Genomic DNA, 14,781 nt, shown 5'->3' on the forward strand with positions numbered 1-14,781 from the left:
ATGGTCCAATCCAGCGACTTGCTAGGCTTGAGTTTCGCCCCACCTTTAGACTTCAAAAGGTTAGTTATGGGAAGAGCAATCTTAGCAAAAGAGGGAATGAATTGGCGATAGAAATTAGCAAAACCCAAAATTTTTTGCAATTGCCTGCGTGTACGAGGGGCCTCCCACTCGGTGACCGCTTTTACCTTAGCGGGGTCCATTTCAACACCCTCGTGAGAGATGCGATAGCCCAGGTAGTCAACCATCTCCTGATAGAATTCACACTTGAACAATTTGGCATAAAGTTCAGCTGCCCGAAGTTTCTTCAGCATAGTACGAACCAGCTTCACGTGTTCTTCACGTGTTTCCGTGTAAATAAAGATATCATCTAAATATACGATAACGCCCTTGTAAAGATGGTCATGTAAAACCTCATTAATTAGTTGCATGAAGACCGCTGGCGCCCCCTATAGGCCAAATGGCATCACACAAAATTGGAAACAGCCAAGGGGACAGTTGAAAGCAGTTTTCCATTCTTCCCCCTCTTTAATTCTGACTCTATAATATGCCTCCCTTAAGTCCAACTTTGTGAAAATGCAGCCCTTCCCAAGTTGGTCCAGCATGTCCTTCATCAGTGGCAACGGGTAGAGGTTCTGAGATGATATCGCGTTCAGGTTTTTGAAATTAACATGTAATCTCAGGGAGCCATCCTTCTTCTCTCTGAATAGTACAGGAGCTGCTACCTTGGGTCTCGCCGGTTCAATGAACCCCCTCTCTAAGTTCTTATCAATGAATTTCCTCATTTCCTCCATTTCCCTAGGGGACATTGAATATATCTGGGGCTTTGGAAGCTTCACCCCAGGTAAAATATCAATGGTGCAATCAGTGGGTCTGTGGGGGGGGTGTAATTTATCAGAAGATTTTTCACTAAAAAACCCTCTGAGATCCCAATACTCCTTTGGAATTCTTTCTTCCCCTTCGATTCTCTCCTGGCCCCTGGCTGCCAATGTGGGGCTAGTAGCGGCAGAATCTGGAGTCAAACCTTCCATTCAGGGGGGTATGTTTGTGCGAATTTGCAACCAACCCTTTCTCCAGTTAATGCAGGGCTCCATCTACGAAGCCAGGGGAGTCCCAAAATAAGGGGCCGGTCCATCCCAAGTGCCACAATAAAAGTTATTAATTCCCGATGGGTCCCCATTGTCATCTCTATGGGTTCAGTAGAAAAATGAGCAGGGCTGCCTCCCACAATAGAACCATCAATTTGGCAAAAAAACAATAGGGGTTTTCAAAGTCCTCAATTTTAAGCCTAGTTTCTCCACCATTATCATGCAGTGGGAACAGCCTGAATCAAGGAGAGCTAAAAGTTTCTCAGTTGTGCCAGAAGATGGCACTCTCATCTCAATTGGGATAAGCATGGGGCCGTTCTGGAACTTACCCAGCAATGAGACTCCTCCTCATCTGATTCATCAGATGAGCTGGGGCTCATGCCTCCCTCCTCCTCCGGCTGGAAGTGCTGGGGAACATTCTCAGCAGTGAATGCAGCCTCCCTCTCTCTTGCCTGGAGTCTTCACTACTTTTCCTTCTCTCCGGGGGGGGGGGTATCTGAGCCAATTTTACACAGCAAGATGGCCTTCCTTCCCACAGCGGAAACAAGTGAAAGGCTTGGCTTTGCCCGCAAAACCTCCTCTCCCCTCACTCCTGGTGCGGGGGGGGGGGTTGGGACTGCTGGGGGGGGGATTTCTCCACATCTCCCTCTTTCATGCATTGAAGCCTGGTTAAATCCAACTCCACATCTGCAGCGTGGTCATACCAAACGGCTACACAACGGGGAAGGCATCTGTTTATGCACTGTTGGTATATTTTTTCATTCAATCCCTCAGCAAACTGATCCAGCAAAGCCTCTTCCGACCACCCCCTCATATAAGCTGACAACTCCTGAAATTCCTGGACATAATCTGGCACAGTTTTGTTTCCCTGCTTCAGAGCCATAAATTTCAGGCGTCCGCGTCTTTCAGTCAAAGGGTCATCGAACCTCCTTCTCATGGCAGCCATAAATTCATTAAAATTCCTCAGGAGAGGGGAATTGCATTTGTGTAGGCCGACTCATGGCCGATTCATTCGGCTGCTTCTTCTCTAAGGCCATTAACACCATCCTCACTTTCATTTAATCTGTCTCTAAATCAGGTCCATAGATTTCCATATAATTCCAGACCTGAATTATACCCAAGACTTTTGGGATCTCCATCATATTTTATGGTTAAGGGAGGGACTTTTGCCATTCGGCGTCGCCTGCCACCCCCCTGCTCTTTGAACGACTGTAGCTGGAGGGGGGGAGGCTGGTTCTGGGTTTTCTTGTGCACAACCCCCCTTGGCCCCTTCACTCAACCTTAAACTATGCATTGAGTACCTTTGTTCAAATTCCTCTGTCAGTTCCCTTTCCACTGCTCTCTCACGGTTTGTGTGTTCAGTCCATGCTTCTTTGAGAAGTCTCATGGCATGGGAAAGCTTGTAATCTTCTTCTCCAGAGTCACCCCAATCAGCTGATTTTTTCTTTGGCCTCCTTCTCGTAACTCCAGCATCCAATTCCTCAGGCTCCTCTTTTTGTCCCACACCCCAAGTCCATCTGGGACGAACGGCAGGTTCTTCTACTCTTAGTTCGGCCAGCCTTTCGGTTAAAGATGCCACTGCCCCCTCCTCTTCCTCCTGGTCACTTACATGCAAAGACATTTCTTTTCTTCTTGTGAGGGCACCCACCTCGGTAGTTTTTAGCTTCAGGATGGGCGCGAAAGGAGACTCAGCTTAATGTCAGCATTGACTTCATTTAGTAATCAGGAAAGAAAAACACTGGACTCCATTTGGATTGAAATCAAGTGTACTTTTACTAATTATAAATGAACAGTTGCAAAGCAAAGCTGAGTCTGGTTAATTAGGTGCGAAAGCGGATAATATCAAGTACAATTCAATCCCCTCCCCTTGGCACCCCTGAACATAGTCCAATTATAATGCACCCAACTCTCAGGTGGGAGATAATTTCAAAAAGTCTCATCAGGATGGAATGCCAGATAGTTAGCCTTGGCGGGAAACTCCCTTCTTCCACATGCGCAGTAAGGTGGTCAGATCAGCGACTAGAAACTTCCTCCAGCACATAATGATTCCCCTCCCATTATACCATGCCCCCCTCCCCATTTCAATGACAGCTGAAGCAGCAGCAAAGCAGAGGCTGACATCTCTCTTGCAAACTCAACTAGAATTTGATTGGCAGGGTTTTTTCCCTCCCCTGACAACACCGTGCACGATCTCCCTGTCCACCGACCTTTTTTTTTTCTTTTTTTTTTTAAACCTTTTCATAAGCCAAGCCAGTTGGTTAAGACACCGGCGGTGTTGGAGTATGGGCGATTGAAACGGTACACGCCCCTCTCCTGGGAGGAAGACGGTGATTGGAGGGGAGGGTGATTGCATTGCTTAAAGGGAAACCCACAGCTATTTCCAGGTTTGTTTGGGTGATTTTGTCCTTCTGCCCACACCGATGGGCTTTAAACAGTCCATCTTCCACTCAGCAAGTTTCTCCTTTCCATCTGAGAATTAGCTAAGGGGAAGCTACCAACCCTCTGGAGCCAACACAATACACGATTTTTTTCCTTGCCCTCTTAGCACCCCCCCTGCCACTCCCTTGTTCTTAACACCCCCTAAGTCACCCCAGGGGGCAGTACCACCCACTTTGAGAACCACTGTTCTAAATAGATGCAGGAGGTATAACAACTGGCAGATTCTTCATTTAGTTCCTCCTTTTTGATTTTGAAAGTTAAATTATAATAAGGTACTTTTCTACTTAATAGTCTAGAGGGAATTGGAATTGAAAAAAGATTTAAGTATGATGGTATAGTCATATTAAAAATGAGAATAAAGTTTATTGTAAAAGATTTAGGAAACTTTTATTCCATTAGATTTTTCAATAAATAATAAAACAGTGATGAAAAGACCTCTAACCAGTAACATCTTGAAAGATTTCCATAAAACATGGCATAGCTCTCCACTTAGGTCCCATCTGTTTAAAAACTTTCATTAGATGACACCAACTGGCATTGGAGGCCAACCACCCTGGAAACTATAGGGTTTGCCCTCTTGAAATGGGACCTCGGGCTTTGGAAAACAGAGAAAAGACACCAAAATTTCTCCCACCTTATTGAGCAACTTTAGCTGTGAAAGACCATCTTGGTCGAAAGAAAGTCTCTGTCTTTCAAAATATGCCAGAATCTCTTTCCTGGGATCCTCCTTGGGGAGAATCAAGAAGCTGCCAATGGTCAGATCTGCTTTTATCTCTCCATTTTTGTCCAAGTATAGTTTAAAGTGGGAAATATTGAGCAATTCGTTCTTCTTCAGAAAGGGATGAAACTAGAATAGGAACATCCAGGAATAAAGCAGAAAACTTTGTTTCTTATTGAATCTTTCTTCTACAATTGTCTAATCTCCAAATATGGTTAAATAGGATACCAATACTGTCATCATCATCATAAGTGAATGAAAAAGGTTGAGAAAAAGTTGTCAATCATCTATTGACAAAATATAGAGAAAATATAAGTGACAAAATTGGTCAATTATAGGGAACATTCTAGAGCAGAAAACAAATAAAATGAACAGAGGGGGGAAAAGATAATCCATAAACTCTTTGAAAACAACAGGTTGATTCAAAAAGCATGGGTTGATCAAGAAGAAATCTGTCAGGCTAATCTTCTCCCTTGTAATCTTGATGGAAAACACCTCCAGATGTGCTGGAAGAAAGATGAGAGATACCAAACTTGATATGTATGTTTGTGAAAATGATCTCAAAATCGTTAACTGGAAACAGAATCTGAGTCAGCAGGCTGATGTTCATGGTAAGAAGGCAAATGCAGCCATAAGAATCTCGGGAAGTGAACGTTCTGGTTTGGGGAGACCCCAACTCAAAGACCATGTCTCCTTGTAGACACCATGCTTGGAGAAAAATTTGCACAAAATCCATGTGAACTTCAGGGAAGCACTAATAAGCCCAGGAAGAGTTCAAAGGAGCTGCTCTTAGCCTTGAGGAAAGACAACAAGAAGAAGAGCTGAAGATCAGGAGGAGTCCCTTTTCCAACTGACACAATCTCTCAATTGGAGAAAGGTGGATACAACATTCTTCTAATCACTGACACACATTACACACAAGTATAAGATCTGCTCACTATTATTCCAGAGTGTCAGACTTGGAAATATGAATTCAGTTACAAGAGAGGAGATTTTAGCTGAATGAGAGAGAAAAATATGATAAAAGGATGAGCTGTTTTAGTGCTGAGCCAGGAAAGCAGAGAAGTTCAGTCTCCTCTTCATGGATTATCTGAGTGCAAAGATGGAGCAGCTCAGAGAAGCTTTAACTGGGTTCCTGCAGAGAGTTGGGGTTGAGCTAAATGGTCTCAGGGTCTCCTCCAAACTTATAAAGGTTGTCATGCCACAACATGCAAATATTGTGATGGGAGGAGCCGAAGTCACGACGATATGACGTGCTATCTCAATGCTCTGAGATCGCAGTCAACACTTTTGTCTCTGGGTGGTCCAAACAGACCTAAACCATCCTGTAGAGACAGTGAACAGGAAGAATACATCTTGCTAATCACAGGTACATTGCAAAGTCTCTGATTGATCCAAGAGAAGTTCTTCAAGCCGGTGAAAAAAATCCAGCCAATTGACTGATGAGGTTGGGGCGGCTCCAAAACGGAAGGACACGGAAAGAGAAAGTGTTTTCAGCTGGTGAGGAATTTTTACTGTTTAAAAGTGACTGCCTATAAAAAACCCCTTAAAATTAATTTAAATTGGAGAACAGAAGAAATAAGTGGCGGAATTAAATTTGGACTGTTTGAACAGTGGGTTATCTTACTTTTTAAATGCTATTTTTACGGATGGAATTAAAATTTTTAAAACAAACGGATTAAGTTTCCTTCTTCTATTTTTTTTTCTTTGACTATTTTCCATAACCTATGGACTAAAACTCTCCTCTTTCATTACTGTGGGTGTTTTTCTAACTCATTTAAGAATCGGACCTTTTTTATAAATTTGAAATACAAAGAGATACAAAAAGAAACAAAGAAGTGATAATATTGTAACATTGTAATGCTGTTACTCGGAAGCTAGATGTTTGCGTATTGGAAATGAAATATTTATTTCACTGATTATTCTGGCTTGGCATTTCAAAGACTCACACTTGTTTATAGAGAGTGATAAGAAGAAGAAAAACACACAGATGTTCCTTTAAAGTTGATTCTTAACCAGAGGTGTTATTGTGATGCTTAATTCTTCTAAAACCGTCTAAGATAGAGTAGCAATGTTTGTCAGCTGGAAATCATGGAGCAATTTCAACACCAGAAAGAAGTTTTAAATCTGCAAAAGATATTCTCAGAAATACAGAAATTATCAAATACAAATGAGAGGATAGAGAAGAAGTTGGATTACTTAGTGTATCTAACAGTAGAAGTTGAAGATGTTCATCAAATGGAAAAAGTGGCGGTTAAAATCAAAAAATCGAAGAGGAAAATGAATATAAAGAAATTAAAATTGCTGATATTTATGGTGATTGGTTTGTTTCTGAAAATGGAAAGAGTGGAATGCTGAAAGAGGAATTAAATGGAGGGGAAACTTACCCCAGATGGGAAGATACAGAAGAGGAAAAAACAAAAGAATTAATGGACTTAAAAAGATAAATCTTATAAGCAATAGTTTTGATAACACCACCGACAATCAAAGATAAGCATATTAAGGAAACAGAAGAAGGGCATTGAAATTACATGAGAGATCTTATAAGCAAAGAGTTGCTAAGAAGAGTCCATATAAAGCTGATTAAGGAGATGATTAGAGGACTGATGCCACAAATGGCAGAAGATATGACACTGGTTTGTTATTGGAAAGATACTGGTTGATAGATGGAAGAATATAATTTAAAACTAGCTAAACTAAGCGAAATTTAGTGATAATATAGTTAAATAAATAATTGCTAATGATAATAATGTATACAATGTGTAGTGTTATGCTAAGTAATAACTGGATATGAATATTGAATGACACCATGAAAGGAAGATTAGAAACCCTTTTGGATTATATATAAAGGTTAATAATAATAAAAAGAATTAAGTTAGATTCAGTTAAGTCTTGATTACTAGGGGGAAAATGATATGATGCAGGATATAGTCAAATAAAGGAGGGATAATGATAATAACATATATCTATCTATCTGTGTGTGTGTGTGTGTGTGTGTGTGTGTGTATACAATATAAGGAAATGAGATGTAAATTATAAACAGTGATTTGGAAAGAAGGATAGAAAACTTTGCTATTAAATATTATGGATGTTTAGCTAGAATAGGATATAAGGATTTAGTGTCATTGGAGAATTTTAGAAATAATAAATGAAATGCCAGTATGTGGTTAGGTATTAAAACTTGGTATATTTTATGATGAAGGACGTTTAAACAACTACAGTCAAATGTAAATGGAGGTATGATGACGGTAACATGTATAAATATCTGAGTTAAAATACTTGAGTTAACATGAATTATGCTTGATGACTGTGGAAGAGATGCACGAAAATCTTTTGTAACCAACTGATACACTTTCTACAGTATGTGAAAAAGGAAGATTTTATCTGTTGTGTTTGTTTTGAAAATAAAAAATAAAAAAACTTTAATAAAAAGCATGCAAATATTGTGCTGTTGTTGCTCTAGCTCCACCCACCTAGTGGCCGGGGGCAGACGAGCCTAACTATAATGTCTAAAGTCAGACTCTATTTTCTGTCAGCCTTTGGAGAAGATGGAAACAGCTGTTTTGACTGAGATACCTGGTGATTTGGAGATGGCCTCCATCCTTCAAACGGAGCATTGCTGGAGAGATTTCAGCTGCTTCTTTGTTGGCTGTTAGTTCATGCTGCCTATGTCATATTTATATTTGATTTTCATTATTTGCATCTCCTCAGTTTCACCGTGCCCTAAATATCCAGATCCATGCCAGGGTCCCTTTCATTGGAGGAGAATAGGGGGACTTAACTGCCTGTCGAGCTGCACACAGACCCACGTGCAATGGGGACGGAACAGAGGTGGAATTCCACCACGCTAATCACAAACCCACAAATACAAGAATTTATTTTTAAAAGAATACAGCATTTTCAAATTAGCAGTGTTTAATATAAAAATACCATGTTATCTACTCTTTGTAACCATTATCCCCTGAGTAATTAAATTGGCCAGATCTGTTGAGATGATTCCCCTCCTTCTGCTCTGGATTCCTTCTCCAAAGGATCTAAGATTAATGGGTCCATATCGAGACCCCCTTACCTGCCATGGCTGCAGCCTTGGAGACTCTGAGATCTTTTCACCCTCCTTCCTTTTCTTCCGCAATCTGGAGGAATATGCGGCATTCAAGGCCTTGACCACAGTCTTCATGAGACTGTAATCTTGGACATAATTTTTCATCCTGATCCTGTTCCTTTTATCTTGGGTCTCCAGTGGGGCTTTCTGGGTGCATCTTTTGCGGCCTTTGACAGAAAAGATGGGCTTTGAAACAGAACAACGAAAATAATTATGTTGAAACTTTTCTTCCACAAAAAAATGGGATTCAAAGCCATCATCCTTTGGGCTATTTTTAAACAGAAAACCAAAGTTCCAAATACTGTGGATGTATTTGAGAAGTCTGTGCTTGTTTATTGTATAGTCTTTAAAATTTGTGAAGATCCAGACTTTCCCTTCAATGGGTCCTGACACATCTTCAAGTGTTAAATGGAAAGGAAGAATTCTCTCCCAAATTGACTCATATTCTATGAAGTGAACAAAGACATTGACTTGTCTCCACTTAGAGAAGGCCTCTCTGAGGGCTGCTGTACGTCCAGTTATTGACAATCGTTGTGATATAACTACACAAATTCCATTCTTGACAAGCATAGGAGTGAAAGTCCTCATGAAATTCTCTCCATTCTCTGTGTCTGAAACAAAGAAGCCAATCAGGGTCCATCTGAAATGGAGGAGCAGTTGGACAATTGCTGGGTACTGGAATCCTTCTTTGGGGGCCATCCGTTGGAAAAAAGGGAATTGACTTTTATCATTCAGAGCATTTGAAGCTATTTTAACATTAATCTAAAAAAGCAATGAAGAATGCTGTGTTATATATGGGGTCATATCAAATCCAAAATATTAGATTTTAATAAATCCAACCTGGTTCTCATTAGTGTATTAGAATATTTTGTTAATCAGACATTATTTATAATATTAAAGACATAATATTAGGAAGATTGTATAATAAAAGTAGAAAATATACAATTAAAAAACAATAAAAATGTAAATCAAATTGTTTATCACACTTACAATTTATTGCAATTAGATTAACATGTGCAAATGCCAACTGAAGGAATATTTATTTTACCATTGTGTCCTGGCAGTCAATTAAGAAAATAATTCCAAAAATGGAGAAGAAATGCCTAAAACCACAGAGAATTACATTAAATAACTTCCAAGGAAACTGCATTCCTGTTCAAATTGGAAAACTGCATCAGTCCAAATAAAATTTAATGAGTTCAGTGGATCATTGCAGCTGACTGTAGTGGATAGTAATCAACCCAGCCCTTGGGTTTGCGAGTGACCAGCATCCATGCTGTCCATGGAGACGATTTTGAAGAGCTGTTAACTGAGTTCAGGGAGGTTTTCAATGGGAGTCTAGGCAAGTATAAAGGAACTCCTGTCTCTTTCCAGCTAGACCCCAATGTTGCCCCTGTTAGAATAAAGGCACAAAAGTTCCTTTTGCTGTCCGGTCCAAAATAGATGCACAAATAGACCAGCTAATTGCCCAAGGGGTTTTGGAGCTGGTTGATCACACTAAGTGGAAGACACGAATAGTCACCCCCATTAAGGCCTACCCCATGAGGCCTACCCCTCATCCTAGAATGTGTGATAGATGTGTCCTGCTGGGCAGAGCGTGGGCCATGGGAGGGGGGAAGAGCCTTCTGGGATGGGGGAGGGCCGGAGCATTCTGGTCATGTTGGGGAGGGACAGGTATGACGGGGGCTACAGGGCTAGCCATTACCGGGGAAGGAGGGCTCGCTACATCACAGCGATCCCTCGTTCCGGCCCTGTAAGCTCAACTCAAGGACCAGGTGGCAGGAGAAGCCAGGGCCCTGGTCTCGGATTGCTGTTGCTAAATGCCAGGTCTGTGATCCAGAAAGCTCCCCTTGTCTGGGACTTAATACTTGACGAGGGGGCAGACCTGGCATGTATTACTGAGACCTGGCTGGGCCATGAGGGAGGAGTCCCCCTCTCCGAAATGTGCCCAGAAGGGTTTCAGGTACTCCATCAACCACGACACCAGAGAAGCGGTGGGGGAGTGGCGATTATTATCCGGGAATCCTTAGTGCCTCGCAGGAGCCCTGCTCCGGAGATTATTGGGTGTGAGTCCCTTCTTTTGAAGTTGGACCTAGGGGTTCAAGTGGGCTTGTTGTTGGCGTAGCTACCTCCTAGCTGCATCACAACAGCCCTTCCTGCGCTCCTGGAGTTAGTAGCCGGGTTAGCGATTGAGTTCCCCAGACTGTTAGTACTGGGGGACTTTAATCTGCCGTCCTTAGGCAAATGCTCTGGTCGGGCCAGGAGTTCATGGCTTCCATGACAGCCATGGACTTGACCCAAGTAATTCAGGGTCTGACTCATAGAGCGGGACACACGCTTGACCTAGTGTTTCTCTCGGGGCAGTGGAGACGTGATCTTGAGTTAAGGGAAATAGACATCTCGCCCTTGTCATGGTCGGATCACTTCCTGTTGAGGCTTGATTTTTGGAAGCTACTCCCCTACCGCAGGGAGGTGGAACATATTAAGTGGTTCCGCCCCAGACACCTGATGGACCCGTTGGGATTTCAGAAGGAGCTTGGGGAGATACCTGAGTCTCTTGCCCACAATCCGACAGACTCCCTGGTCGCCGCTTGGAATACAGCGGCGACTGGGGCCCTGGATTGGATTGTGCCTTTGCGGCCTCTCCACAGCAGTGGATCCAGGAGGGCTCCTTGGTTTACTGAGAAACTCCGGGAGATGAAGCACCAAAAGAGATGCCTAGAGCGACGCTGGAGGGCCAGTAACTCCAAATCCGACCGAACACTGCTAAGAGCCTTTATTAGGACTTATCTAGTGGCAATAGGGGCGGCAAAATGTGCGCATTTTTCCGCTCTCATTGCATCCACAGAATCTCGCCCAGCCACCCTGTTTAGGATAACCCGTTCCCTCCTGAATGGGGGGCAAACGGGGGATGCCTTGCAGGGTCAAGCTGAGGAGTTTGCTCAGACTCTGTCAGACAAAATCGCTCAGATTCGGGCAGACCTGGACTCCATTTGGACAGAACAAGCAGAGATGCCGAGGGAGGGTCTTGCTCAGAGTTTCTGGAATGAGTTCCAGCTTGTCACCCCTGATGAAGTGGACGAGGCCATGGGAGCGATGAGTGCCTCCACCTGTTTACTGGATCCGTGTCCCCCCTGGCTGGTTTCGCCTAGCAGGGAGGTAACATGAGGCTGGCTCCAGAGAATCACGAATGCCTCCTTGTTGGGGGGATCCTTTCTCCAACCTCCCTTTCTTAGGGAAGGTTGTTGAGAAGGTGGTGGCCCTCCAACTCCAACGGACCTTGGATGAAGCAGATTATCTAGACCCTTTTCAGTCTGGTTTCAGGCCTGGTTACTGCACTGAAACCACTTTGGTTGCACTGACCGATGATCTCTGGCGGGCCAGGGACAGAGGGCATTCCTCTGTCCTTGTACTCCTTGACCTCTCAGTGGCCTTCCATACCATCAACCATGGTATCCTTCTGCGATGGCTGGAAGAGGTGGGAGTGGGAAGCACCATTTTACGGTGGTTCTCCTCTTACCTCTCCGACAGGTTGCAGTCGGGGTTGGTCGGAGGACAGAGGTCGACTCCTAGGCCCCTCAATTATGGGGTGCCGCAGGGGTCGGTCCTGTCCCCCCTCCTATTTAATATCTACATGAAGCCACTGGGTGAGATCATCTGCCGGCATGGGATTAAATACCACCAGTATGCTGACGATACTCAGTTGTATCTGTTTGCCCCATGCCAACTCAGTGAAGTGGTGGAAGTGATGTGCCAGTGCCTGGAAGCTGTTAGGGTCTGGATGGGAATGAACAAACTCGCACTCAATCCTGACAAGACCGAATGGCTGTGGATGTTGCCCCCTAAGGACAGTCCATCCAGTCCGTCCTTAACCCTGGGGGGAGAAAAATTGCCCCCCTCAGAGAGGGTTAGCAACTTGGGGGTTCTCCTGGACCCGCAGCTGACTTTGGAACACCACCTGTCGGCTGTGACCAGGGGGGCCTTTGCCCAGGTTCACCTGGTGCACCAATTGCGGCCCTATTTGGACCGGGAGGCACTTCAGAAAGTCACTCATGCCCTCGCCATCTCAAGACTGGATTACTGTAATGCGCTCTACTTGGGGATGCCCCTGAAAAGTGTTTGGAGACTGCAATTAGTCCAGAATGCAGCTGCGCGAGCGATACTGGGTGTGCCAAGGTACACCCATATCACACCTATTCTCCGTGAGCTGTACTGGCTGTTCATTGGTCTCCGAGCATGATTCAAGGTGCTGGTTATCACCTTTAAAGCCCTACATGGCCTAGGACCCAGATACCTGCGAGACCGTCTTCTGCCACATACCTCCCTTAGACCAGTAAGATCACACAGGATGGACCTTCTCTGGGTGCCTTCAGCGGGAGAATGCCAGCTGGCGACGCCTAGGAGTAGGGCCTTCTCTGTTGCCGCTCCAGCCCTATGGAATGAGCTGCCCCCAGAGATCCAGGCTCTGCCCACTCTCATGGCCTTTCGCAAAGCCATTAAAACCTGGCTTTTCTGGCAGGCCTGGGGCTGTTGACCCCTTGATTGAGGTCCAGCCCCCTTTTGATTGGGTGCTTGTTGTGTTCCTTTTTTTAACTTTGATGTGTCCCATTGTTTTTAAAAATTCTTTTTAATTTTTTTCATTTCTGTAAGCCGCCCAGAGTCCCTCGGGATTGGGCGGCATAGAAATTCAATAAATTAAATTAAATTAAATTAAATAAGATGAGTCAATCTGCATCTGCGTGGAGTATAAATGCACCATAAATAAAGCCTTGCAACAAGCGCCTACCCAGTATTGGTCATTCAGCACCTACTTCACTCATTAGGAAAAGACAAAATATTTGCAAAACTTGATTTAGCACAAGTGTATCATCAACTACCAGTACATGATGCCACCGCAGAAAACAGACTATTGTAACACATCGAAGGACATTTAAATGCCACCAATTACATTTTGGAGTGAGTGTGGCACCAGGGCTTTTCCAAAGTATGATGGAGTGCCTCCTACAGGGCAAACCAGGGTTAGTGCCTTACTTTGATGATGTCATCATGTCCAGGGACAATAAAGAAGTAACACATTGGCTAAAGAAAACATTGATGCAGTTCCAAGAAGCCAGACTTAAACTTTAAAAAGAGAAATGCAAAATAACAGTGCCACAAGTTGAATTTCTGGGGTATTTAATTGATGGCTCAGGAATGCACCCAACAAAAAGCAAAGTCAAAGCCATTAAGGAAGCCTCCACACCAAAGAATCAGACAGAACTCCAGGCTTTCATTAGCCTGTTAAACTTTTATAGTATTTTTCTGCCACAGAAGGTGACTGCTGATGAACCCTTACACAGAAGGCCAGTTGGACCTGGGGATGAAAAGAAGTCGTTGCCTTTTCTGCTGTTAAAAATTTATTGTCATATAAAAAAGTGCCCTTGTCCAATATAACGAGACTCTTCCCCTGGTATTAACCTGTGATACATCCCCTTTTCAGGTAGGAGCTGTCCTCAGCCATCAGTTAAAGGATGCAACTGAGGCTCCAATTGCATTCTATTCTTTCTGCTATCATCAGAGGAAAGGAATTACAGCCAGCTGGAGAAGGAAGCGCTGGCTGTCATAGCCAGATTCAAGCATTTCCATGAATACCTACAAGGGAATGAGAGAAACCAAAAGGGCCATGGTCAAGAATACACATTGATTTTGCAGACTGGTACATCGTCAGACATTCTTCATTATTCTGGATGCATATTCAAAATGGCTTGAGATAATCCAATGACCACAACGGCCAAAGCAACCATCACAGCATTATGGAGAATTTTCACCACCCATAGGCTATCAGACGTCCTAGTCTCCGACAACAGGGCACAATTCAGAGCAAAACAATTTGAAGCATTTTTAGCAGAACAGGATCCAATATGCCCTGGTTGCACCTTTTCACCTGGCTAGTAATGTCCAAGCAGAATGAATGGTGCAGTCCACCAAAGAAATCTTAGTTAGAATGGGCCCCGGGAACTGGCAAACCAAAACAGGTCAATTTCTGTTAACACAGCTCATAACCCCTAGTGCAATCACCAACCAGAGCCCAGCAGAATTATTAATGGGTCACAAACTAAGGTCACAACTAGGCTACACCCAAATTACAATGCCGAGACATCTGTCGATTCGAACAGTCAGCCTCAGTCATTTACCCCAGGAAACCCAGTCTATACTCATAACTATGCAGGGGAACCAGCCTGGGTCTGGGTGAAAGTAATTGCTATCACCGGCCTCCGGTCCTACTACATAGAACTAGAAGACAGGAAAGTTTGGAGGAGGCATATAGATAAACTCTGGGGCCAAATAGGAAAATCTAGCCTATGACAACCAGAAGATACTCTGCCCCAAGCTGGTTCCAAAACAATCCTAAAGCCAAACAATACTGCACCTAAAATATACATAGAAACTGACCTACC

This window comes from Thamnophis sirtalis, unplaced genomic scaffold (assembly GCF_051295495.1).
Source record: "Thamnophis sirtalis isolate CommonGarterSnake01/CBP01778 unplaced genomic scaffold, rThaSir2_p1.2 scaffold_15, whole genome shotgun sequence".
NCBI lineage: Eukaryota > Metazoa > Chordata > Lepidosauria > Squamata > Natricidae > Thamnophis > Thamnophis sirtalis.